The 25,841-nt window shown below is 38.2% G+C and overlaps 1 long non-coding RNA gene across 1 annotated transcript in view; it reads left to right on the top strand.

The window, feature by feature from the left end:
* The first annotated feature begins 11,689 nt into the window (after positions 1-11,689).
* LOC118155653 overlaps positions 11,690-25,841 on the top strand; it is a 14,463-nt gene continuing 311 nt past the window's right edge. The window contains exons 1-2 of the long non-coding RNA XR_004745932.1: positions 11,690-11,774; positions 24,510-24,621. This is a non-coding gene — a long non-coding RNA (uncharacterized LOC118155653). The remainder of the gene's footprint in view (positions 11,775-24,509; positions 24,622-25,841) is intronic.

The raw sequence follows: 25,841 nt of genomic DNA, 5'->3' as shown, positions 1-25,841 counted from the left end.
GTCTTCAGAAGTACTTCAGAAGACGGAAAAAAGGATGTGTCCTTTGGGAAAGCTGAACACCTCTTTTGTGACACAAATGCTTTCTTTTAAATCTATCCTGTTAGCTCTGGGTGATTTTCAACTTGATGAGTTTAAGTAAAGAATGGAGTTTGTGTAAGAGGAATTTATCCTGAAAAAGAAGTTCAGTCCATTTTTAATCTCTTTAAATACTGTCATGCTCAAAATTTTGGGTATATATATATATATATATTGGATACAAAGGGGCTAAAGGCCCCAAAATTATGTATTTACTTAAAATAGTTTCCATTTGATGACTACCACAGTCAGTGGATGGACAAAGAAGATATTTTTGCCACTAACATTTTGCTTTGAATTAAACACTCAGCTCACATAATAAGAGTGGAGTAGCTTGTTGTATTTTCTGCAGCTGGTCATTCATATAGTATGCTTTGAAGTTAACAGGAGTTTTAACTCCTTTGCAGTTGTCAAGATTAGACCCAATATATATGGAAATACCTCAGTCTCAGGAAAAAAAAAAAGTTCAAATTTGCAAATAAACTTTATAGCAATTAAATATTTTGTAAATATATGTTTCATTTGGAATGATGAACTTCAACTAACCCCAAGTAGTGCTTTTTCAGTATTTGCCATCGAAGCCAGCACTCAGGAATTTACTTTGGAAGAATGTCACATTGCAGTTATGCCATCTTTTGTAATGCATGCTGATATGCTTTGTAAAATGAATGCCATAAGCATGCATTTTCTATTCTCCTTGCTGGGCCTCCTTCTTTATAATCTCAAATGAAATGTAGAGTACATCTGAATCATAGTTTTATGCTACTTCATAACCTGCTATTCATGAGCAAAAAAAGTTGTCATGGAAACTTGAACTGGGAGATGCAAGACAATAATTTGATTCAAATCCTTTATTCAATGAATATGTTCTCTTTCTATTAATTAATTGTGAAGGATTTATGGTCTCCTTGTATTTGTCTGTTATTTGAAATAAGTTGCTAAGCAATTTCTATTAATATAATTTGTGAGTACCTCTTTGCACATATTTAATATATAGCATTGAAAAGGCTTATTAATTTTGATTGAAAAGAGCAGCCATGTGATATATTTTGTTGCCTTTCCTTGTACACAAGTTATGTTTCTCTTTCCTTAGAAAACTTTCTTCTTTCTTAGATACATGTTTTTTATGTGAATACTTTCATTTTTGGATATTCACTCCACAGCCTTGTTCTGGGAGACATTGCTCATTTGTTACAATATCTGTTAACTATGAGAAGACAAATTAATAAGAAGACAAATTAATTTGTTACTTAATCATTCTGTAATAAGATTTTTCCCCCAAGTTTGTTAACTAAGGAGCAGCTTAATTGATAATGTATTACTTTAAGATTTCAAAGATCTATCTAGTTAAATGCATTTCTATCATAAGTAGAATACTGTGAATTCTGGAAGATTAATTAAGTTAGGATGTTTTGTTTGTTTGTTTTCCAATGGTCTATTTAGGAATCACAATCAATTTTCGCAGTACATTTTGTTGATGAATATTTTTGTGAGCTGGGTGCAAAAGTTATATATGAATAATTGCTTGTTCTAATAGCTGTTTTTATAAGGACTTAGACTGAAATACAGCTGGTCATTTTACTGGGAATTAATCAAGTATGGACAATTCAGCCTGCTTGGGTTTGTATTCTAGTTTCACTTAAATAGCTGTCTTCTTTAGGATGACCACAGTCTTTTGCTTAATACTTTATTTATTTATTTATTTATTTATTTATTTATTACTAGGTTAGAGGTCACACTATGTGATATTAGAGGTCTTTCCCAACCCAAATGATGTAAGTATGGCTGGCACAGGATCTGTGTGGCTTTTGGCCACCAGCAGCCTGATGGCTTGTCAATGTTGTCAGCAGTTTCAAGATCCTAGGAGATGGGTTGGCTTTAGTAATTTCCATTCCTGTATAACATATCTTGGAAGAAGGACTCATCTCCAATAGAAAGGGTTTGTCAGAATAACTTCCATGAGTTTATCTAATTGAGCAAATGAGCAGATTTTTCTAACAGATAAAATTTACCAAGCGAAACCAACAAAAGCCTTTTTTTTTTTTTCTTTTTTTCATAGTTGAAATACGTATTTTTTATAATACTGATCAGCATTTATAGAGACATTGCTGCAATGTGGAATGTGGAATCACTTCAGAACTTGAAGAGTTAAACTTCCAGAGGTACATGGAGATGCTGACTCATCAACATATCAAATTTAAGGTGGTGTTTAAGAGAGGTGAACAGTGCACTGTCTTTGCTCTCCCTGATGTGCCTTTCAGTGATAAGCTCTTATCTACATAGGTGAGCAGCTGCTTCACTTTTTTCTACCCCAGGGCTGAGATAATTAACCCCGTAGTTTGTTTTATCAACATGAATAAAATTTGCCTTCTTATGAAAAAATCTTTTCCATACTTCATTTTGTAGTTGTGCTTTCTCACAACTGTGAGCTTTGTTTTAGCTTGAGAATTATGTAGTTAATTGCTTATTGAGTTTCTCTAATCTTTTGGCAGGTGACCTGAGAAACTATTTAGTTCAATCCACACATTTTTTTAAAGCTTTATCAAAATCACTACTTGAGCCTGGGTAGACTTTGAGAAAAGATCTCATAAAAAAGCAGCCATTTAGGTCCTTCCTGAAAACTGTCATAACAAACAGAATAAATCATCCTTTTTTTATATCTTATGCTTGACATTAAGTTAGCAGGCAAGTAGTTTATGCTTAAGAAAAGATGGTGTAAAGCAAGTTAAAGAAAACTGTCTTACCCAAGGCTATCACTTACTGAGAAGACTAGTAACTACATAACTGTGTCGTATCTATATATTTAAATAGACTGCACATAAAACATTCTGGAAAGCTCTGTTAAGTAACACAAATCTGATGTAAGAAATGAAAACCTAGTTCTCCATTGTTTCTCATTTATTTGTATAACTTATTTTTGTAAACAGGTGAATAACTTTAGGAATTATCTTGAAAGAAATCAAGTTTTTATACATAGGAGTGCCCAACATGTCACCAGATATTCATGGAAAATAATTACCACACTGACCAATATGTACAATTATCTGAGCAGAGCAGCTGAAATGTTTCATGATACACTACACCTTTCAAATTTTTAGAAAAAATCAGTGGCTGTTAGAATAAATCAGTGATTTAGAACAACAGTAGTGACAACTACATTGTCATCAAAAAAGTTTAAATTCTGATGCTTGGTTAGTTTCTAATCTCACATTATTTTGGAACTGTACCAACCATTGCTTTCTGAATACTTTTAAGGGCTGTACACCTGAGGCTAGAAGAGCTTTTGAAATAGCAGGACTTCCATGTTATATGGTTTAAGGGTTTATGATCTTAGATTTGGACATCTAGATTTACTCCCTTCATAGGAGATTCTTTGAAGAGACATGACATTCATTAATCACATGTTGAATAATTCTTAGAGAAGTGATACCATAGATTTTAATTCAACTGGGCTTTATATCAGCATAGTTTTATGCCCATTTGAATACCGAGTGCCTATAGAGACAAATACTAAGTACTAGCAGCTCTGTGAGTATGATGGGCGCTGTATAAGAAACCTCAGCTGTATTAACAAGAGTGCAAAAAGCTGGTCCAACTAAGTGATTGTTCCTTTCTGTTTATGCACTTGTGGGGCCACATCTGGAGTACTGTATCCAATTTTGTGACCCCAGTACAGAAAGAAACTGCCAAGCTCTGGAGAGGCCAGCAGAAGGGCTCTAGGATTCCTGAGGCACATAACCAATTCCACGACTGATGGAGATGGGCTTGTTGCAATTAGTTTTCAGAAGACTAAGGGGGGATTTTGTTGCAGTCTTCAGCTGCAAAACTGGGGCTGTAGAGATGAAACCATGATCCTCTCAGGGTGTATGCCTGAAAGACAAAAGGCAACGGTGTTAACCTGATGCAAAAGAGGTTCTAACTGGATACAAGGGAAAAAACGTGTTCATCAGTTCAACTGTAAAACACTGGCTGAGGTGCCCCCAAAAGATGTGCAGTGTTTATCCTGGAAGATTCTATGTCCTCAGGCCATGAGCAGCCTAATCCAAATTGGAAGCCAGCCTTGCTTTGGGTAAGAGGCTGGACAGGATGACATCCAGGAACAACTTAAGTGATTCCACATGAGTGAGGAGAAATGTGAGCAAGGTAAAGAAAGAGGCAGACAAATCTGAAAGTACCCAGTGAAGTTTTCCAAGCACTGCTTACTTTCTGTGGGCTTTGTATTTCCAAAATCTTTTTCTTGTCTTGTATAAATGATAAAAAATATTAATTATAATTTATCATTTTATCAATATAAGAGCTTAATTCTAATAGTTTTTTAGGAAGAAAAGCTTTAAATTTAGAGATTTTAAATCATTTTTATAGGTAGCTAGGATATTTTCAGGTGAAACTTTAAGTACATCAGTGCAACATTTTTGTGTCTTGTCATTTTTAGCATCTATTTCTTGCAGTTCAGATCATATATTGCAATTATCACAACATCTGAGTCCTGGAACATTAGCTATAAACAATTACACTTCTTATTAGCTGGCTAGCTCTAAAAGTAGACTTTATTCTCTACCCTTATTAGTCAACAACACCTGTAATGAACTTGAATTCCATCTCCCCTTTTAAATGCACAAGCCACGAAATTACTGGGAAGAGTATGATACAAAAAGTCTGTCATGGAAAACAAAAACTGGGAAGTGTAAGGCTGCTGTTTTCCATGTGCCTTCCATAGTAATTACATTCTTAAGTCTGCCTTTCTGTAAAACAGGAAGAGGCTCTTTAACACGTAGTTTTGCTGGCACTTTTTTTTTGCAGAAAAGCTTTTCTTCTGTAAGCATCCTGCTTCACTGAGCTCTAAACATGGCCAATCCACTGTGGGTAGAGAAAAGAATAATGGATAGAGGGAAATCAAAGGCTCATTTTGATAATGAGGATTATATTTATTTTTGAACAAAGATGTTTAGTTTGATGCAGTTCATACGCAAGTCAGTAATGGACAGTTTAAAAAGCTGAGAGAACTTTAAAGCTTTTTCTGTAAAGCTCTTTTAATTGTGTTTGATTTTTTTTTCCTTTTTTTCCTTTTAATTTGGATCCTGGCTTCATTTACAAAACAGGCTCCTGTGGAGTCCTATTGAAGAGGTAAAGCTGTTGGTCTTCTGGGTGGGCTATAAAACAAGGTCTCTTTTGTTCAATTTTTCCCTTGCTTTTCTTTTAGGAAAAGCTTCCATTGTCTCCATGTAAAGATTAGATTCTGGTTATAGTAACAGAGAGGGAAAAGTCAGATAACTGAAGCAAAGGTATCTTTGGAGTCAAGTTATGGAACACCATCTTCCTGAGAGATGGGAAAAGCAGAGGAAGAAAGTGGGAGACAGGTATAATAACTGACTGAATGTGTTCCATGGGCAACTATGCTATTTCTTTTTTCCACCTCTTTCCAGATCTAGACCCTACAATTACTTAACAATTAAATCATTCAGCAATTATTTAAATAACAAATTATTTAAAGCTTAATTAACCAGAATACACCCATCTGAAATGTGAACAAATGTAGAACAGCAGGGAATAGACCTACCCACACATTTTCTCCTTCTTCCAAAATGACATAACATGGATCACTGCCTGTCTTTTGGTCCAAGAACCTAGAAAACGTGGGGCTTTTTAAGGTATTCAGTGAGGAGGAGAGAATGAGAATAAAGCTGAATTAGTATATCTTGCTTTATTTATTTGCAATGACACTTTTTTTTTTTTTGTATTATTTTTGAACATTGGAATCTAATAATTTTATAATCACTGACTTTTAGCTTGGGACCAAGCCTGCCTTTCTGTCTATTGGTGAGTCCCAAGCAAATCTAAATCCTCTTCTGTCTTACTGTGTTAGCATCTCAGTCATTTTCTATCTGAGCTGCCCAGCATCCATTCATACGTAGAAGAAAAATATATAAAATCCCTTTTATCTAGAACAACTGGATTCCCTTGTCTGTGTTTTCTTCTGGAAAATGTACTTTACATTTGCTACAACTATCTTCAGTGAAAGGAAATGGTTGAACTTCCCAGGTTCAGCAAGATTTAACTCAGTCTCTAACAAAACCCATTGCAGTGCTATGAAAAAGCCCTGTTTGTTTTAGTCAAAAGATGTTCTGTAGCTTAGGGCCTAGAAGAAGACATCTGTCAGCATTCCATTTCGTTTATTTTTCAGGACTCCAGGTGGAGAAGCATCTTTGGCAGAAGCAGTAACAGTATCCCATGAGAAGAGAGTGATTTTTCCAAATAGACAGCCCTCATGCTATTCAGGTTGGAAATTGTGTTCTTAAATGTCATCTACAATATAACAGACAGTTAATTAAAGTCAAAGAATGCCAGTCCCATGCACTCTCAGGAAGTGATAGTGATTACAAAGGAAATCCATTGTCATTTTTTTCCAGTTTGGATGAGGAAACATCATTAAGACCACACCACAACATAATAAGTTTAGAAAGAGTGAGGTATGAGTGACAACAGAAGGGTCTAAACTCACAACCTTTGTGCTAGGAGCAGACACAGATGGGAAGGAGCTGCCTTAGCCACTGAGGTAATATGATTATCTTAATCAACATGGAATTTAGCAAAGACCTTGTAAATCAATCTAAAAAAGCATAAAAATCATTTGTTACTGTGTGATAAGATATTTAAGTGGGAGTAGAGGTTAACGAACAGTGGATCTTTTTGGACAATCAACGTGCCACAGGGAGCTGGTACAGTAGGTGTAAGTCCCAAAGCTGAAAGTGTTCTGCCTCCAGTTGTTTCCTAGCTCCTTCTGGAAATCAACTTCTTTATGACAAGGAACGTGTAGGCGAGCAGTGATGCCACTTGAGCCACTACTGTTTCCAGCCCATTTCAGAGGTTATCTAAAACCTGAGCCAAGTTCATCTAGTATTCCAGTCTGTGAACAGGAATGGTGTGGCGGTGTTTTGCCTAGAGTTCAGATACCACAGTTACATGTTGGTGACCCCCAGAAAACTAGGGCAGAAACATAGCTACAACACTGCTGTAGCTCCCTAACAGCATCATTCTGTCTTTGTGAGCTGACACCATAAAGTTGTGTCAAAACTGTTCATTCTGTGGGCTGAAAAGAATTGTATCAGATTTGGAGACAGTGCAAAATTCCTGTTGAAGCAGCTGCTTTTGGTCTTAAAATCCTTACCCAGACAGAGTGTGGCTGAGCTGATAGAGCAGAATGAAGCAGGGCTGCAGTGGTATAATAGCTCCCAGAAACACTGAGCTGAGCTGTCAAAAAAACATGCAAATTCTATCAAATATTTGGAAGGTTGAAATTGATGCTTGCCAAGACATAACCTGTCAAGGAGCTTAAGACCTGGAGAACTCAAATGATTTGTTTTTTTCAAACCTGCATAGTCACTAGGCAAGTTTCTCTGAATTGCCCCAAAACTGGAAATAAATGACTTTTTCATTACAATCACCTATATGGAAACTTTCTATATGATGAGAAATGTTCTCTGAAAATGCAGCACTGATATAACTGAGATTAAAATTGTGGTTTAAATCAAATGGAAGGGAGAGAAGAGTGAAAAACAGTCTGTGAAGAAAGCAGATGGCTTCTGATGTGATCGAGTTCAAACTTGTAGTTGCTTTACCTCTGTTCACAGTTTTAGCAAAGGCCTTCAGGACTAACACCAATGCAAAGGCTGACACTTTTTTTTTTTTTTTTTCTTAATCTTTTTAAGCAATGTCTGAGACCTTTGGTAAACATAAACAAAAATCTTTATGGTTTGTTCATGCATGTGGATGTAGGTACAGGAATTTAATTACTATTTTTTATTGCACAGCTTTTGGTAACTGAGTGAAAATTGGCTAAAGCTACTCCTTTTTTTTTTTTTTTTTTTTTTTTTTCCCTTGTTTGTTTGTTTGTTATTATTATATATTTTTTTAAGATGATAGCAGTTTCAGCAATCCAATTTCAGTCTATGTACAGTAATAATCCCACAGCAAATCCACCATATGGGTTTGCACCTGCAAACTAGATCCTGCAATGCTTTAAGGTGGGTTAAACAATAATAGTTATCTGAACTCTTTTTCATGTTCCCTTTTGATATTAGCTGGCATAGATGCAGGGGTTTGCACACAAATTTTCTGGTACTTTTCTAAGAGACTGTGCTGTGCCCCAACTGCTGGCTCCCCAACATTCGTGTGAGGTCATGCAAATGGTCTGGCTGTGAGCTGCTGCTCCTGAAGGGGGACACACTGCCCTTACTGCCACTACTGCTCTTGGTGGGTGACAGATAAGCTGAGAGTGACATATGCCATCTAACTTTGACAGTAACCATGAGTCAGAGTATTCAGCAGGGCACAGGCATGGCACAGCATCAGATTGTTCCCATGGCTTACAGAGAAGACCTGCTTTGAAGCCTGCAAGGTTGTTGACAGAGCAAGTTCTGCACTACCATCACTGAACTGTGTAGATATGTCCTACACTTTCTGTGTATATTGCACATGTTTATTGTTTTATTCCTGGAGTTCTATGTAATGCAAGACCAAATCAATGTGATTAGCTCCTCTCAGAGCACAACAACATGGCATTGCTTAGATAAACTGATCCCTTGCACGTATAGTGTGAATCAGGAAGGCTGGCTAAAGGCCTGTGTATGCATGAAAATGCCCCAGTGAAAGCACAGTGCTCAAGCAACTCAGGCTTGATCATTTGTCTGTTGCAGACCTTTTGTTGGTAACACAGCTCTGTATGTCTGCCAGATGTGCACTGTCATCAACACCTTTGTCCCTTTAGTCATTATCATCATTAGAAAAGCCCTGTGAGGCCACAGTCATGCTTAAGGTCCCACAGTACTCAGCAATATCAGTGGCCAGCAGTTAAGGGCCTCTGTTCTGAAGCATAGTGGGGTACAACCACGTGCCATGTCGAACTTCATCAGCACAGCAGAACTGAAGAGATTCACATCTTGGTGTGAGAAGAAAAAACGTAGTCTGGCCACAGTCAGTCTGCTGGCTTTTCTTACTTTTTTTTTTTTTTTTTTTTTTTTTTTATTGTTTCCCCCCGCCCCGTTTTAACTTGTTTTATAGGTGCAACTGAGTTCTCAGGCAGGCTTGAATTTTCATGCCTGAAATGTTTTGTAATACATTCATACTGAAATAATATATCTTCTAACTAATGTTGTTATAAAAAACATTTAGGTATCTTAACAGAAACGTGTGAAGTTGCTTGCTTTATTGGCACTGGTTTTCCCCACAATAAAATCCATCTGCACTAAAAGAGATAAGGCTTGGCTGAACACAGAAGTATTCCTCTTTGTAAATTCTTTCTCTCTTTCCAGGAATTATGGATTACTGTTTGCCCTGCCTCTTATCTTGTCTCCATGGCCTAGATAACTTGTTGGAATGTGAGAATTTAGTAAAAGCTAACTTTTTACCTCTGCTTCACTCAGTTTAAGACTGTTTCTATGGCAGCAAGAGATGAATTTTTTGAAGAAAAGTATTTCGTTCTAGAAAGTATTTTTGTTCTAGATTTTTTTTCTTGTATATCTAATATTGTTGCCTTCAAGAAAAGAAAAACAAATACCTTTTTGAGCCTTTTTTCCTATAAGCCTATCAATTTATGTGTGTTTACTGTCTCACTGGATATTCACTTTTCCACAAAATAGTTCAGATCAGACAAGTCAAGCAATTTGTCCTTATATTCCCAAATGAAATGTTATCTTTTGCTATACACCAGGCTTATTTCATATCAGGATATATCTATGAGCAGAAATCATATACCTATGTATAAAAAATGCAGGAATTTACTTTCTGTCAGATATGTCAGGGGAGGGGTAGGATGTATTCCATGATCTCTGATGAGCCATGTTCAGCAGCATCGAACACAGCAGCATGCAAGCCACAGTGATTTCCTTGTCACTACAGTTCTCCATGTTCTGTATGAGGCAATGTTGATCAAAGAACAGAAAATGGATCCAGTCTGTTTCTTAAGTACAGTTCTGCAGTGAATAACAGGATTTTCTGCTCATGGCTTATATTGGTTTGAGTAGTTGTAGTATTCACAGCACTGTCTATAATTCACTGATAAAATCTGGAACACTACACCCATGAATGACTGCTGTTCAAATATCAGGGCCTCCTCAGAGTGGGCCAGTGATGTCAATTAATATTTTTATACCCATCTCACAGATTCTGAAACTGAAGGAGGGAGTGAATCTTTAGCTCCTAAAATCACACAAGTTAGAAGCTACCCACAAGCTTTTATACACAAAGCATACATAGTATTATGCAACATATATTAAAAACTCATCGGTTGTTCCTAACCTGCTGTGTGATTCACAGCTGTATGAATCCCTCCTTCAGTTTCTGAATATATAAATAATAAGACCATCAGTGTTTATATTTCAATAGCTTTTTTTTTTTTTTTTTTTTTTTTTTTTCCCTTCATTTTGCTCTCTTGTCCCTTCCTGGTTTGCACTACTGCTACCACACCTGGCAGCTGCCATGTTTTGGGGGTTGCTTTCTTCAGCCCAGTCAACTAGGACATTTTGGGCAGCTTCCTAGGTGTATTTCCAAAAATATTCTGTAATTTGTACTTGAAACTGCTAGTAACTTTAGATTTGATCTGTGAATTGAGTAAAACTTTTAAAATCTGTAATCCAATCGAAAGCCAGTAGTCCCTGGCAGTTTTGTATAGCTAATATTTTATTTTGGGATATATAACAATATAACAAGACAGCCAATGAAATCAAACAGCTAGCAAAATGATCTGGTGCTCTTTCTTCCTGCAGGAATTATACCAAAAATGTAGTCAGATCAAAGGAGATTTAATTATTTAGGTTTAGATTTCAGGTGGGACATATCCAAAGTAAAATATGAATGCAAGAATAAATTGCTTGCTCGAAACCAGAGGCTGCTGGAGTCAGGCATATACATTTATTTATCATGCAGACAAATATTTACTTCTAACTTATTTATACACTTCTTCCCTTCCAGTGATATGGAAGCAGTTTTGTGGTCAGTGGGATCTGCTGGATGTCCTTTCCTAGTTCAAGTATTAGATACTGTAGGTGGGGCATGCAGTCCTGTGTGTAATCTACTCCATCTGTTACAAGACTGAAATGAACATTTGGTACACATGCCTGCCAAATGAACTGCTGCGAGCTGCCAAAGTGTAACATGTTAAAAGGGAGAGAAGGTTGAATTTCCTGATTCTCTGATGTCTAAGAATGTGGCAATTGGAAAATTATTTCTAGTGCAGCATAGAGTGGAAGAATACCAAATTATTTATGTTCCCTTCTCTCTGGTGTTTCCAGCCATCTTCCCACCTTACTTACACCCGTGTCCACAGTTGTGTCTCTCAGCAGTGAGCGGAGGTTTACTGCCACCGCGCATTACTCAGTCCCTTCCTGAGGTGCACAATCAAGCATCCTGTTTTTCCCTTGGAATCTCCTTGCTTTCCACTTCAAAAATACCACTTCTCTGCTAGCATTCATGGCTGCCAGCATGTGGTTTTTGTTGTTTTTTAGTCTAGGAACCAGACCAATGACAAGATGATGGGTACATTATGCATCCAGCTTGTGTTTCATTAAAGCTACGGAGACTTGAGAGAGTTCTCATGGGGGAGCTAGTGACCCCATTAAGACAGGAAGTGTGCACACAGTGACAGAAGAATGCATGTATCTGCTTTTCCTCCACTTGCTTCTGCTTAATGTAAGAATGGCTTTGAGGTAGGCTGGGGCAAGTGGCACTTGGACAAGTGTGGGCTGCTGGTATGTTGTCGAGGTGTGTTCCTCAGGCTCCGTGTGGAGCCCTGTTGTTGTTCTGTTGTTGCTGCTGCTCGTGTTTTCTCCGTGGATGAGTTAGTGCTTGGTCAGTGGAGGAGCGAGGGGATGGTGGTAGGGTTTGGGAAGATAGCTTGGCCTCAACTTGCTCCTGTTGGAAAAGGAAAGTCACTTGGAGCACAAAAGTGCCCATCCTTTCCCCCAGTAATCAGGAGGGGGCAGTGGAAGCCTGTCAACTTCTATATTGTCACTGCCTGCATAGACGGTGTGTGGAACTGACAGCCTGAGCTAAAACGGAGCACAGGTAGACTGACCCAAACACCCGTATTTCCATGGTTTGTGGAAGAAAGGTCTAAATCCTGAGTGACAATCCGCATCCATTCTGCTGGGGGAAATGCACCTAATGAATGTGTGTATGGTGCAAGGGACATTGGGAAATGGAATATCTGGTATTTGGAATACTTTGCTATTTGATTCCCTGAGGATCATGTGTGTGAACAGAGGACATATGGTAATGGATGTAGATGCAAAAGGACAAAACACACTGATGTCAGCAAAACAGAAACAAGAAGCGAGTGGGTGTACAATGAAATCTGCAGCAGCCAGATCATCTCTCTCTTTCCTGCTCTCCCCTCATCTTCCATGAATAAAAGATAAGACTGTCAAGGGTACTGTCTAGACTGTGTATTGAAGAAAATTCTGCAGAAACAATGGGACCACAAAACAGATTGAACGGAAACTTGAAAGTTTTAACAGGTTTTAAATTCTGCTTTCTCTTTTGGGAATGTTTGCTTTTGGGACATTCTGCTTGAATAGGTAATTCTTGGTTTTATTGAAAGCATTGAGGTTTCCCTTTGCCTGGGCAAACAAAGCTGAAAGCTCTGATTTAGACAGAGCTATTGTGTACCTTAATTTGATTGAACAAACACAATCATTTATAATGAAAACAAAGTATTTCTATGCTGTACTGCAGACGGGTGTTGCTCTTCTCAGGGATGGATTACAAGGTTGACAGGATCTGCCCTAGCACAGTTTGATACTGTCTTGCTCTTTACTGCTTCTCATAGGATTCTTGTTGAAATATATGTATTACAAAACAGAGAAAATAATGATGCATAAAATAAAATAACAGAGCAGAATGGTGTCTGACCCAGAACTCCTTCTAAATGGGCAGTGGGGTCATATATTTGTAGGTGATCCAGTACAAATTAAATTTTAGTTACCTGTTCTCTCCCTGATACTCAGTCTTCTGCTTGGCTGCTTGCATAGTTTCCTCTGGGTCCTGTCTTCTGATTGCTTCAGGAGGGAAGATGCACCATGGGAAAAGTATGTGGGTGCTGCATTCCACCAGTTCCTGGCTGCTTGGAAAGCTGTGCAGTGGCCATTGAAACTAGGTGTAATTTATGGTCATTGGTAATACTGATTCGCCTCAGCCTAGGAACTCTTATGGCTCCAAGGGTAGATGGCACCCTTCTAACTCAGGTCCTGTGACATGTAGAAAATGCCTAAACCCAAAGATCTAGAGGTAACAGTAGCCAAGTGAGGATGCAGGTATCTTCAGTATCCAGCAATGAGTCCAACTTTTATGCCTGAGCCAAGAAATTAAGGCTGTGATGTTATTACCGCTTCCTCTTATCATAGCTCGATGCACGTGTGAAAGAAAGAAGATGGCACATACAGCTGTCTCGCATAAAGACCCAACAGCAAATATGACAGCTAAATCAAAGGAGGAATTTTACCAGATGATAAAACGTGTTATTCACATAAGTTCAGACACTAGCTGAAGGCATGTTTACTTTCATAAAACCAAACAAAGTAAGAACTTGCCTAATCCCAAAGTTATAGCAAAAGCCAGCAACACAAACTTGCAGGAACAGCGTGAGAGTTTGTGTTTCAGATTGTACAAGTATTTTCAGCTCAAGCACAAGTATCACTTCACTTGTTCCGTAGTCTCAACTGTTACAAGGTTTCCTGAGGACTCCAAGGGGATTCAGTGAGAGCTAACCATCTGGACAGGTTCCTGGACCTAGAAGCCAGATTTTGCACATTGAAGTAACTTCAATTACCTCATCAGCCATGTGGCGTGAAACAGACCTTTCAGAATATACCATCTCGAGACAAGAATGATTACTACTGCAGCAAGCAGTGGTGCAGTATTCTGCAGCACATCACAAAAAGGGGGAAAAAAAGACTTTAAAGTGAAGTGAGTCCACTTTAAGCTGAAAGAAATTAGTTGTGTTAGAGATTACCTATTTAGACTGACAGCTTGGTTGAACAAGATGGAGGAAAAGAAGAGACAACTTTTCAAATGGAAAGACTTCTTCGGTTGCATTTCCCAGAAGAACTAAAGCCATACATAGACTCCTTTGTAGCTGACTAGTATAAATAAACAGATCTCTCATTTGTCTCGGTGGAGTGTATATGCTGAGGTGTGTAGTGGTAGATGTTTCTTGAGTTCAGAAGGCACTGAGAAGAGTGACAAGTAAAGAACCCAAGGTCATGGCCACTGCAAGGCAGTAGTTTGATCTTGAAAGCACGGAGTAATCTCAGAAGAGCTAACTGCAGAAAGAAAAAAGGGAAATGAGTGAAAAAAAGCTAGTGTCACTGTGGATGCAAACACTTTCACCAATACCTTGGTGTTCATGCTGGAGACAGCAGCAGATCTTAAACCACTGGGAGCCACTGCCTGAGAGGAAGGCTCACCCAGTCAGCACTTGTTGTTCAATACAGTTAGCTTCCTGCAGCTCACTCCCTTTCCCCCAGGATGATGAGCTCACAGCACATACTCTTCCCCCTGGCTGCATGCCATATGTTGAAGTGGATTTGGAATGTGATCTGCATTAGCAACAAACTCATGCTATACCGAGGGAACTCTTAGTATACTGCTTTTGCTTGAGTGCCCCTCACACAATTATGATTTGCGTTGCAGTCATTCAGGCTAACCTATAGCAGCATTACCTCATCCTTCTCTGTGGACAGATTTTACTCAGACTGTTTAGTAAATGTCTCACCAACAGGCCAAGATAGGAGCCTTCTTGTGTTTGTTTACAAACCTTATATTCCTGCCTGACAGCGTAACAGTACACATGGTTCTCAAAGGTCACACCAGCCTTTTTGCCCTGTACTTTGTGTGGTTCTACTTGCTTCCATCTCAAGCAACGTTGATGCATACATATCCCCCTCACAGCCAACCACTTCAGAAAGTCAGATACAATGAACAGGAAGAAAAATGCAGATCTTGAAAAGCACGGAGTAATCTCAGAAGAGCTAATTGCAGAAAGAAAAAAGGGAAATGAGCGAAAGAAGTGAGTTCACTCAGAAGTGAGAGAAAGAGTGAGTTCACTCAGTATTGCTTAACAGAACTCTTTGCACTGTGTAAAAAGTTGCAGGTGTGATCTTAGTGATGTCAGGGTGTGAGGTGTTCTGATGCTTCAATGGCCTGCAGACAAGAACACAGTCTTATTCCTGTGTCCAAGCTTCGTCTGCAACAAGGATTCTAGAGGGTCTCAGGGGAACAGAAGCACATCAAAACACGTTTTAAGAGCAGCAATGCTTCCAAGCACCACCAATTTTGAGATAAGCAATAATCACTGCTTGTTACATGTGTAAGAGGGACAGAGACAGATCCTATTTGTGGCCATAATTAGAGTTGTACAGGTACACAAATATGCCTGCAGATGGTGACTCTCCAGTGGGAAAGCTGTTGGCAAGGGTGGGATTGTTGAAGGTAGGCAGTGAGATGCACTGTGTGCACAGACTGGTGCTGCCAACTTTGTGGAGTATGCCTCAGTATGCTGAGTGATGCTTAAAATGCTTTCTGATCAATATTACAGTGGTAATGGAGAGGTACATTTGGCCACATCTTTAAACGTGTACGAAATAAACTTCTGTATAGCCAGTGAGAACAAATGAGTAATGCAGATGTAGATTAGAGACTTTGAATACTGCTTCTTTGAAGTAATAGCCTGTGACAATCCAGGCTGCATCAGCAAAAGCAAATGGCAAGGTAAAAACCACCAATTTTATATTTGGTGCAGTGGTAAGTAATAGGAGGGATCTTCCTATATTCTCTTCACAACAGTAATTTATATCCTAGACTGAATTTTGTCCTCTGCTATTCTGATAACCTAAGCAATGATCCCCAAGCAAGGTCATCTTACACAACTACGGTTTTACCATGAGCAATATCTCTTCATACATTATAAAAGGTATCTGGAGACAAAACATTCTTTGTCCTCAATCAGTTAACACTTAATGGGGAAAAATAAGATTTTTTTTTTTTCCCTAATTCATTAAAAACTAATCAGAAGTAGTCCTTAAGTTTCGTTTCAGGAGATGAACAGAGAATGTACTACTATGAAGGGGACTTAAACTTTCTTTCTTTTTTTTTTTTTTTTTTTTTTTTTTTTTTTTTTAAGTTTAACTAGAAAAGAGGCTTCCACCAGTCTCAATGAGACAAATGTTGTCTCCTTGATAGTGAGGACAAATTTTCAGAAGTCAGTTAACATTCTGACATATCAGCTTAAGTGGCTATAATAAGCCAAGGGCTTTGCTTTGAGTTTCAGGAGCATCCAAGACGCTTGTTTAATAAATGCAATAAGCATGAGTCTTTGATTTCAGGAGATATTGCATACAGCCACCAACTGACAAGATGCTTTTCTTCCTGTGTTGTCTTTTTAATTTATTACCCTCTTCTTGTTTCAGAATCCCCAGTCCTTTCTTTCTGTTCTCCCCATCACTCAGTTTTTGTTACTTAACTTGCTACCAGAAAAGGTAGTCATAACAAGAGAATGAATAACACAGGACTATCCACAGTTAAGCTTCTCTTTTAATTTCTTATTAGTATTAGATAAAATAGCAATATACTTGCAGACTGCAGTGGAACTGAATCTTATTTGATTTATTCTTTGTCATTTGGCAGTACATGTAAGACCCAAGCAGTGCTGAAACCTAAGCATACAGAACAGCAAATAAAACCAGAACACATCAGGAACATCCTTAAGGATTTAAAAATCAAATTAAATCTAGTCACATCAAGTATGTTCAAGTGGAAATAGGAAGAATAGGAAAAGGAATGAGGGGAAGTCTTAATAGAAGGAATGTTTTAATAGATATTTGAGAGATGCACAGCACTAGAAATTTTGTATTTGGAGCAGGAAGATCTGAGAAGGCCATTACTTGCAGACCATGGTGCAGGCAGAAGTGATGTGATCAGGAACAGAGAAACTTGTTGCTCCAGCTACTTTTAGGTAGGAATGGGAACAGGGAGGAGAGCCTGTTATAAAATAACATGTTTGCATTAATTGCGAGGATGTAGATGAGAGTGTAGAAAGTCAACTTGATGCTGTAGATGGCAATGACGATTTCTTATGATGCTTCTTTAGGAACAAGAATGAGGAGCCAAAGTGGCACAAGTACGGTGAGACAGTGCAGAAGTGATGCCAAACAGGTACTGAATCACTTGGGAAAGAATCAATAGTGCAGAGGGGTAATCATTGAAAACAGGTGGTAAACAGTCTGCCAGTAGGGAGCCTGGGCAAGTAGCTTGTGAGTGAGTCACTGAGGTGCAGAACATCTGGTTAGTAAGCAAGAAAGAGCACAGAAACAGCCAGACTGCCTTGGCTGTGGTTGTACAGCTGTACAGTTGCTGTACAGCTGCCTCTGGGATTCTGTCAAGTAGAGGGTTACCAGGAAGCCTCTTATTGGTGCTTCTATGAACAGGACAGAGTTTGGCTGTATGAAAATACTTTTGAGGGAGTTGGCCAAATTGATCTGATTTTGATGTTAGGAGTGATTGATAAATGGACCCAGACAGGACCAGAATCCTGTCCTTTCTGATGTGGGGAAAATCAAGGGAGGAGAAAGGAGAATTGTCTTTTAAGCTGTTTATGATTCCCTGGTGCTGGCAACTCCTGATGTGTAAGATGGTTATGTAGGTATAGAGGCTACTTTAAGGCTACTCTGCTCTCCCAGATCACTAGAAGCTAGCAGTCTTCAGCTCTGCTCTCTTGCTTCCCTTTGCCAGGTCTCTCTGTTGGAAATGAACAGCTGAAGCGGGTACCAAAGACTGAGATTCGCTGGGAAGTAGTAGTCTTTATCTTCTTGCTTAGAGAAGCTTTGTTAGTATTTTGCTTGTGTAGAAATCCCATGTCTGGTCTCAAAGAGGGCTTAGCTTTCAGTACTATGTGAGATGAGCTTACTTACATTGACGCAATCAGTTCCAAACAAAATTTGACTGAAGCAATGGTTATTTAGACACAAGCCCAATTTGAATTTAAACTGCAAGCTAGTTTCACTTACTTATCAGTGCAAAACATCAAATTAGCGATTCATTTACCTTCATCACGATGTTTATGGAAACTTGATTGGAAAGGGTGGCTGCAAAATGCAAATATTAATTTTGAAATCTCATAATGTAAACCTAATATACTTCTGAATTATTCAATGGGACACTGCAATATTGGTAGATGGTATTTAAATTATTAACACCGTAGCTTTCCATCTCATAGGCAAGACGGTTTTTACAGGAGCCTTCCCATTTAATGTGACCAGACTGATTGCATTTGTTAAGAATTCCAATCAGTACACTATAGTACACGGTGAATTGCAAGTAATAACAACAACAATGAAAAAGTAGTATGTAGAGGTGTTATTCCATGATTTTTACAGAATATCTGTTTCCTGGGTTAATTTATTATTACTATATTTACTAAGGAAATCAAACAGTGATCATGTAATATTTTTTTCTGTGATGTTTTTCTTTGTTCCATTTTGTTAGGGGTTATTGGCTAAAGTGTTTTACTTACACAGAACCGTAATTGAACATGGCGCTTTACAGATAAACATGCCAGGTCCTGTGCTGAAGGATGTGTCATTCATCCAAAACAGATAGAAGTAATGTTTTGTGTTTCAAAATCCACGCATCCATCTGTCTGCCTCTGTTTAGTTATTTGACTAACCACACACATTTTTAATGCTTGTATGACTGTATTATCTGGCCAGCCTACAGATGGATGACATTCTCCATTTCTCTGCCATGTTAGACCCAAAACAGGTAAGGGCCTGTAATTTTAATGATGGCCTGTGTTGGACAACAAGCTAGGCTGATTACACTGTGCAGAGGTGGATACTTCATCCTGCTTGTCACAGGAAATGCTAGTTCTGGAAGAAAATGTCCTGCCTCACCTGCCAGGCAATTCTCCCGAGAGTACTCAGAATCTGGATCAACATTTACCACCAGGATGGGCTGAAAAGTTATGCCATCTCTTAGGTTATTTTTTTCTTAAATAGGCCCTGAGACCCACACAACCAACTGGTGTGAACTACAGACTTGTACTGTAACGTGTTTTGTCAGCCCATGGACAGGTGGGGCACTGCTGCAATACAGCACTCTAGTGGCCTCAGCCAGGGGGCTGGCCATGGAAAGATATCAGATCTGCCTCAGAATTCACTCCAGGAACATGAAGTGGTTTGACTTCACTTGCTTGCAATTAAGGCATTAAATGCATTTAAAGTCACCCGTAACAGAAAGTCCTCAGAATCTGAGGTAATCTGGATTAATCTGGTAATTGGGTAATCTGAAGAAAAATGAGTTTCAGCCACCTTCCCAATTAGTTCATTTTCACACTGTAAGGTCCACCCTTAGTGCTTTGTCAGCTGCCTGTTTGGAAATGATAGATATGAGAACAAAAGTAACGGATCTATTTCTGAAAATGCTTCTTGGTCCAAGTATTCCCTTTGAGTTCATTTCTCTGAGGATTTTCTGGACAGCCATGTGTAGACCCAAAAGCTGAGATGCTTCTCTCCTTTAGAGATTGTCTTTCCAGCTTGAGAGCCAAGTACATTTGAGAGGGGATATCTGAGTAACCTCTGTGGCTTTTCTTCTTCTGGCTCTGAGCAGTGCACTGACATTACCTGTTGATAGTAAAGAATTTGAAAAAAGAATTTGAAAATTGTGATCTATGCTCATTCTCTGTGCCTTTAAGAAAATCAAACATACTGTGCCAAGTAGGATGGCGCATAAATAAATAAATAACTCATAGCAGCTGTGAACCCAGTGCTTGCCAGAACTGTATATAGCAGTTCCCAGAGACTACTGGGAAGTTGTGGAGGAAAAACAGTTTTAAAATAACATTTTTTAAGTACAATTTTTAAGCCAACTAATAATTTAGAATGTAACTGCATCTGTGGATTTGTTTAAGTAGAATAAATGTGGAATGAATGGAATATTGACATCAAGCAAATATTTAAAAGGATTGATCAGAAATATACTCTTCCTCTACACTATCCAGCTTATGAGGACTACAGATTTGGGGAAGTGATTCAGACATCATCTTGCATCTTGAAATTTGATTCAAATCCATTTCCACCCCATTCCTGATTTACAACCTGGACGATTGTGAGTCTAAGTGTTGTGAGCCTTGCCGAAGCAAGAAAAGATGTTGAGTCCTGAGTATTATATGCTTGATCTTTTCAATAAAGTGAAAAGTGTGCAATGCTAAGTACGTTAAATTCCCACTGCAATAACCAGTTTAGGACCATGTTTCTTCCTTCTTTATTTATTTTTTAAACAACACTCATTGCTTAGCAGTTCCCAATTGACTAATGACTAGACTTCCACGAACTTTATGCTTGGTACACATTGCTTTTTTTTTTTTGTTTTTTTTTTTTCTAAAAATCTGACCCCACTTTTGAAAGCTAAGAGGTTTTGAAAACCTGTCCCTGGCTTAAATTCTTAAACTTGGCTCATAAATGTACATGAAATTATAATACAGATACAGATCTCCTGAAAAAAAACAAACAACAACAACAAAAAACAATGAAAATTTGAAGAAGGCTTGCCCTGTCCTCCCAGTCTAGCCTTGTCCACATGGAATATACTCCAGTGAAACCATAAACATAGGGAAGGTTTGCTAACAGTTCACTGAACAATTTAGATGCAGAATACTTTCGTTCATTGGAAGAGTCACAAAGAATTCTGCCTTGTTCTCTCCCTACATGGGTGCAGTGCTTGGTTTGAGTCACTCTCAGACAGACTCATGGAGATCTGTTTGCTATTGTTACATCAGAATTATTCATATAAATTGTAGTTGTGGAATTGCCTACTACTGTATGACTTATCCTCTCTCCTTCATTTGGGTGATAGTGGCAGAGAATTCCATGATGACTACAGGTTTTGAAATGCATCAGCACTTTGAATTTTATGAAAGATGTATCACATCTGTTCAGAATTTTGTACAACAATAGCAAATGTAGGACCAACACTTAACTTCCAGCCATATTAGAAAAAAACTCATGTTGTCCTTGCTGTCCGTTTTTAGTTGCTATGAAACTAGGATGGAACTATAAGGAACTGGGTTGCCCTGTAGTTTAAACTGAGTGTAATACCTCTTTTCAATAAATGTTTACATTTCTTTGTTGCATGAAAGGACAGTAATGTTCTGTTGAAAAAGATGATACGACTTTTTCTGCATCAATGGATGATAAGCTTCAAGATTCTGGTGAAGTTTCCTCGAGGACAGAAGTTAGAAACTGAAAGCTCAAACATTGATGGCTGGCCTGAATGGAAAAACTTGGGCTGGGTATTGCTGGATATTGGAAAAACAGAACTGGATAGATAACACCAGTATATTGTTCAGTTTTCATCCACCCAGTGGAAAATAATGAAAGAGAAATTGACTTTAAATTATATTGAACATTGAATAAAATAGCAAACATGGTTTTAAAAATAAGAGTATTTATTTTTCTAAGTGAGTCGAGTTGTGGGCTCAAATTTGGGGTGCCCAACCTCAGGTACTGTTGAAGATATTTTATTTTAGAGATTAAGGTCTTCTTAATGCATTTAAACTTGATGCACTGAAAATGTAGACAAAATGGAAAATCTGTGCTGCTTTATTTAATGGACCAATACACCAGATGTTTATTAAATGACAAAACAATTAAATAATTTGGATATATTTCATTAAAGAGACAAACAATTCAGAATTAATGTACTAATTTACCTGTATGAAATTTGAAATCCACAGGATATGTATACATTAAAATGTAAATGTGATAAAGGATGTTTCTGAAACTAAAAAAGAGAATCCTGTTGCAAACAGATCTTGTAGTATAAGGAATCAATGGCTAGGTAGGAGATCTCAGGTTGGTTCTTAAGGATAAAAGAGTTCGTGGAAAGCACTGATAGTAACAGGTTGAGTGACCTCATGTTTTCTGATTTTTTTTTTTTTGGGGGGGGGGCAGGGGGAAGCTTGTGAATTAAGTGAATAAATAAATAGTTAAATAAAAATTGATTCACTGGATCAAATTATATTATGAGTAATGATTACACAATTCCTGATTATAATTACACAGTTCCTCAGTTTAGGTGATATGAAAAAGAACTGGCATGTAATTTCTGATTTAACAGTCCTGTTTTAAGTACGAGTGAAGGCTTGAGGTCTGAATTCATTTTTATATTAATCATGAGAACAGCTCATGGGCTTTTCATCACCACTGTAGAACATTATTTATTCAGTACTCGGTTATGTGAACTAATCATTTCTTAGTGACTAATTGATGATTCCTGTAATATTCAAAATGCTGATCACTTTGCTCATTGTTCCCATGAAATATGGATAGCTCCATATGCAGGCTTTATGATGATATTGCATGTTTTTTGATACAGACTTGGATTAGCTTGCAAACTTGTCTGAGGTGGCTTCAAGACTCAGTTAGCAAAATCACTCCATAATTATCTATGTCACAGTAGCCATAAGTATACACTCCATCATTATTTTTTTGTACATGCCACATAGCTAACTGAGAGATGATTTAAAATTTATTGAATAACAATTTCATTTTGTGGATCAGTCACAAATGCACTTTTGTGCATTGGTCAGTTCAGTTATCAATATTAACATGTGCAAGAGATCTTTTACATAGAAAAAAAATGTAATTAATGTAGAGTAAAACACCTCTAAAGGTATTTTGAAAAAATCTCTACATAGTAACATTTCAGTCCTTACCAGCCTTAAGCAGGAGTTGAGTGTACCACTAGATGTATGGGACTCTTTTTTTTCTGTTGCTCTTTGTTCCAGTGCATTTGAGATAGTTTCCTGTTTATCTGTCCCTTATTTATCAGTGAATATTCCTCATCACACTCTCTAGTTTTGTAATTTATATGTATAATTTGTACATGGAATCAGGAGGAAGACAGCAGTTTTCCAGGATAATCTGTATTGACTGATGGAAAAGTGAGAGGCAGGAACAAGGATTCAGCTGGTGAGAATGTTGTTAATAGGCAGTGTACAGGTGGTAAAAACAAACAATTGTTAAACTTGCACCTTCTCACATACCCACCCATGCTGCAGGGCTGGGAAGAGTTTTTTTTTTTTTTTTTTTTTTTTTTTTTTTTGTGTGTGTGTGTGTGTGTGTGTGTGTGTGTGTTTTGTTTGTTTGTTTTGGTCTTACTTTTTCCCCATAGTTTATTGTGTAGGGGAGACCTGAACCATACGTACTATTGTTATAGTTCTAATATGAAAGCAAGATGTGAGTCTCAGAGCTCCAGTCTCATTTTTGGAAAACCAGTTTTGTGATTTCTTCTCAGAATTTAATATTGAAAGATCAAATTCTGGCCAGTTCTTAAAGCTTCAGTCCATGTTTTACCTCTTCTGACATCAACAAAAATAATTTAGGATATTGTAAAAAAGTGTTATAAACTACTGATTTTTGGAGCTATGTATCCTAACCTGGGCAACTGGCATCAAGGTATACTAGTAGATACCTAGTGAGTATACCTTAATTAGATAAACATGCCATAATCAGCTTTCTCTTGGCTGACTATAGGCTTGAACATATGCATGCATGGTTATTGCTCTTGTGTTTGTTGTGGATCTTGATGCTGCTGAAGTGCACTGGGTGTGATTGGGGTATGCCTGCTAAGCTTAGCACCTTGGGACTGACGTTGGGAGCATCCACAGGCCTTGGTGAAACATTGGAGGGAGCCAGGCAGAGAATATGGCAGTGACAGATGCTGAGCTAAACCAGAAGCACCCTCTAAACTCCTTGCCTCAAGATTTACTTAGCAGTAGGTTTAGGCACAGGTCATGAGGCTTGCATACTTTGACTGAAGTTCTGCTTATGTTCTGCTTCAGGGAGCTAAATACTTTTAAGAGTCTGAGTCACAGGCTTAAAGCTGTAACACCAAGGCTGTGAGCAGACTGCTGCATGCATCCTCACGGGAATGAGGGGCTGTGATGACAGTCATTGTCAGGGTCATGGTGTTAGACTATTAGATGACAGTCTCTGATGAGAAAAATAAAATACCGGCTAAATGCGAGATCCTGATAGATCCTATTCTGTGGACTAAAATGATGCACAGGTCTGGGGTAGGTCCTCCTCTCCCCCTGTCTCCACCCATGAAGATTAATTTCACCCACAAGGAGTGGGAGCTCACGAGGACTGATATGATGAGCATTGGCATTACTCGTTTTGTAATGTGAGTTAAGACCATCTCTCCTGTGTTAAACAAGGAAAGAGGCTGTCTATTTCTAGTGAACGTGAGGATGAATCAAATGCTATGAGTAAAATAATCAAAGAAAAGGCAAGAGTTTTATACATTTAAAACAAGGAATTAAAAGAAATTAGTCAGAGTTTTCTGATCCAGCCTGTATTCTGATGTTCACTTTATTTGTTGTTTAGGTGGTGACATTTACTCACAAGTTTACACAAATGGAAACATGGCATTCATGAGTCACTGGTCTTAAAGAGGTATCAGGAATAAAAGCCTGTGTTTCTTGACTCTTATCTTCAGGTAAGAAAACAGACTAGCCAAGTCAAATCATTTGTCTTGTGTTTGAATAATTGCTAATGAGGAAGATGATAATGCAGAATTTCATTATACGAATATGTTGAAGGATATACACGGGGAAACATAGATCATAGATCATCTACTATTTTGGCATTGCTGGATTTGGACCTAGCCGATGGGCTGCAGATCAAGCTAGAGTACGTGCCTTATTTTGGAAAAGGCATGTGATAGAATGACACAGGAAGAGGAGGAAAAACTCCAATATCCAAGTATTGCACAGTCTGTAAAAGATGGGATGTTCACAGGGCTCTGTTGAGGTGGTTAGAAAGAAGTGGACTCCTTTATCCACTCAGATATGTCCATGACATATGTGTTTTCTGTCTGTGATCCTGTAAGCACTGCCTAGGGGTTTCTTTACTTCTTTATGGTGATTGCCTCATTTGAAAGAACCACTCCTTTGGTCCATTGTTCTGAAGTAGTTTATACTGTGGTTAGGAGGACCCAAAGTGGAAGGAATAGGTGAAACTTTCTGTTTCTTGCTCTCTGACTCCTTGCTCATTGGAATTGCAGTCACTTACATTTTGAATCCTATGGCTTCATCTATCTCATTTGTTGTGAGTGGACTCAGAAAAGACTGTGATCGACTAGGATCAGCTTCTTTTCCCAATGCACATGACTGCTGCACGGGCTTTGTACAGGCCACCCATGGGCAGCCTATTCGTTTTAAGGTGCATATGAAGATCCATTAGCTCACAAAGCTATTGGACATACTGGGCACATGGTGTGCTTCGTAAAGTGACCTCTGGCTGCACCTGGGGCTGTACTTTCTCTCTGTGTGAACCATGCATTTTTGTACGGAACCTTGCTTTGGGGCATTCTTTACAAGTACAAGACAGATGTATTCTTTGTGCCTGTATATACAAGAGGAGGGGTTTTGCCACAGATCAGCAGAGGTCTGCTTTTTGCACAGCTGTACTTTATTTAAATGTATAAACATAGGAAGGATTTCACTGCAAACTAGCACATTCTTTTTGAAGGATACTTAAAATCCTGTAGAGGTTTTTTCTGTTCCATAAGTAATACAGTGGAAGAAATTGGAATCTAGGATGAAAAGCCAAGGCAAGAACAATTGCATGAGATGATCTACAGCTCTCCTGTAGTATGGAAACATATTATTTATACTTCCTTTTTTTTTTTTTTTTTTTTTTTTTTTTTTTTTTTTT

The sequence above is a fragment of the Oxyura jamaicensis genome, chromosome Z, assembly GCF_011077185.1.
Source record: "Oxyura jamaicensis isolate SHBP4307 breed ruddy duck chromosome Z, BPBGC_Ojam_1.0, whole genome shotgun sequence".
Classification (NCBI taxonomy): domain Eukaryota; kingdom Metazoa; phylum Chordata; class Aves; order Anseriformes; family Anatidae; genus Oxyura; species Oxyura jamaicensis.
The sequence above is the reverse complement of the archived record's forward strand: the minus strand, read 5'-3'. Positions and strand labels throughout refer to the sequence as shown.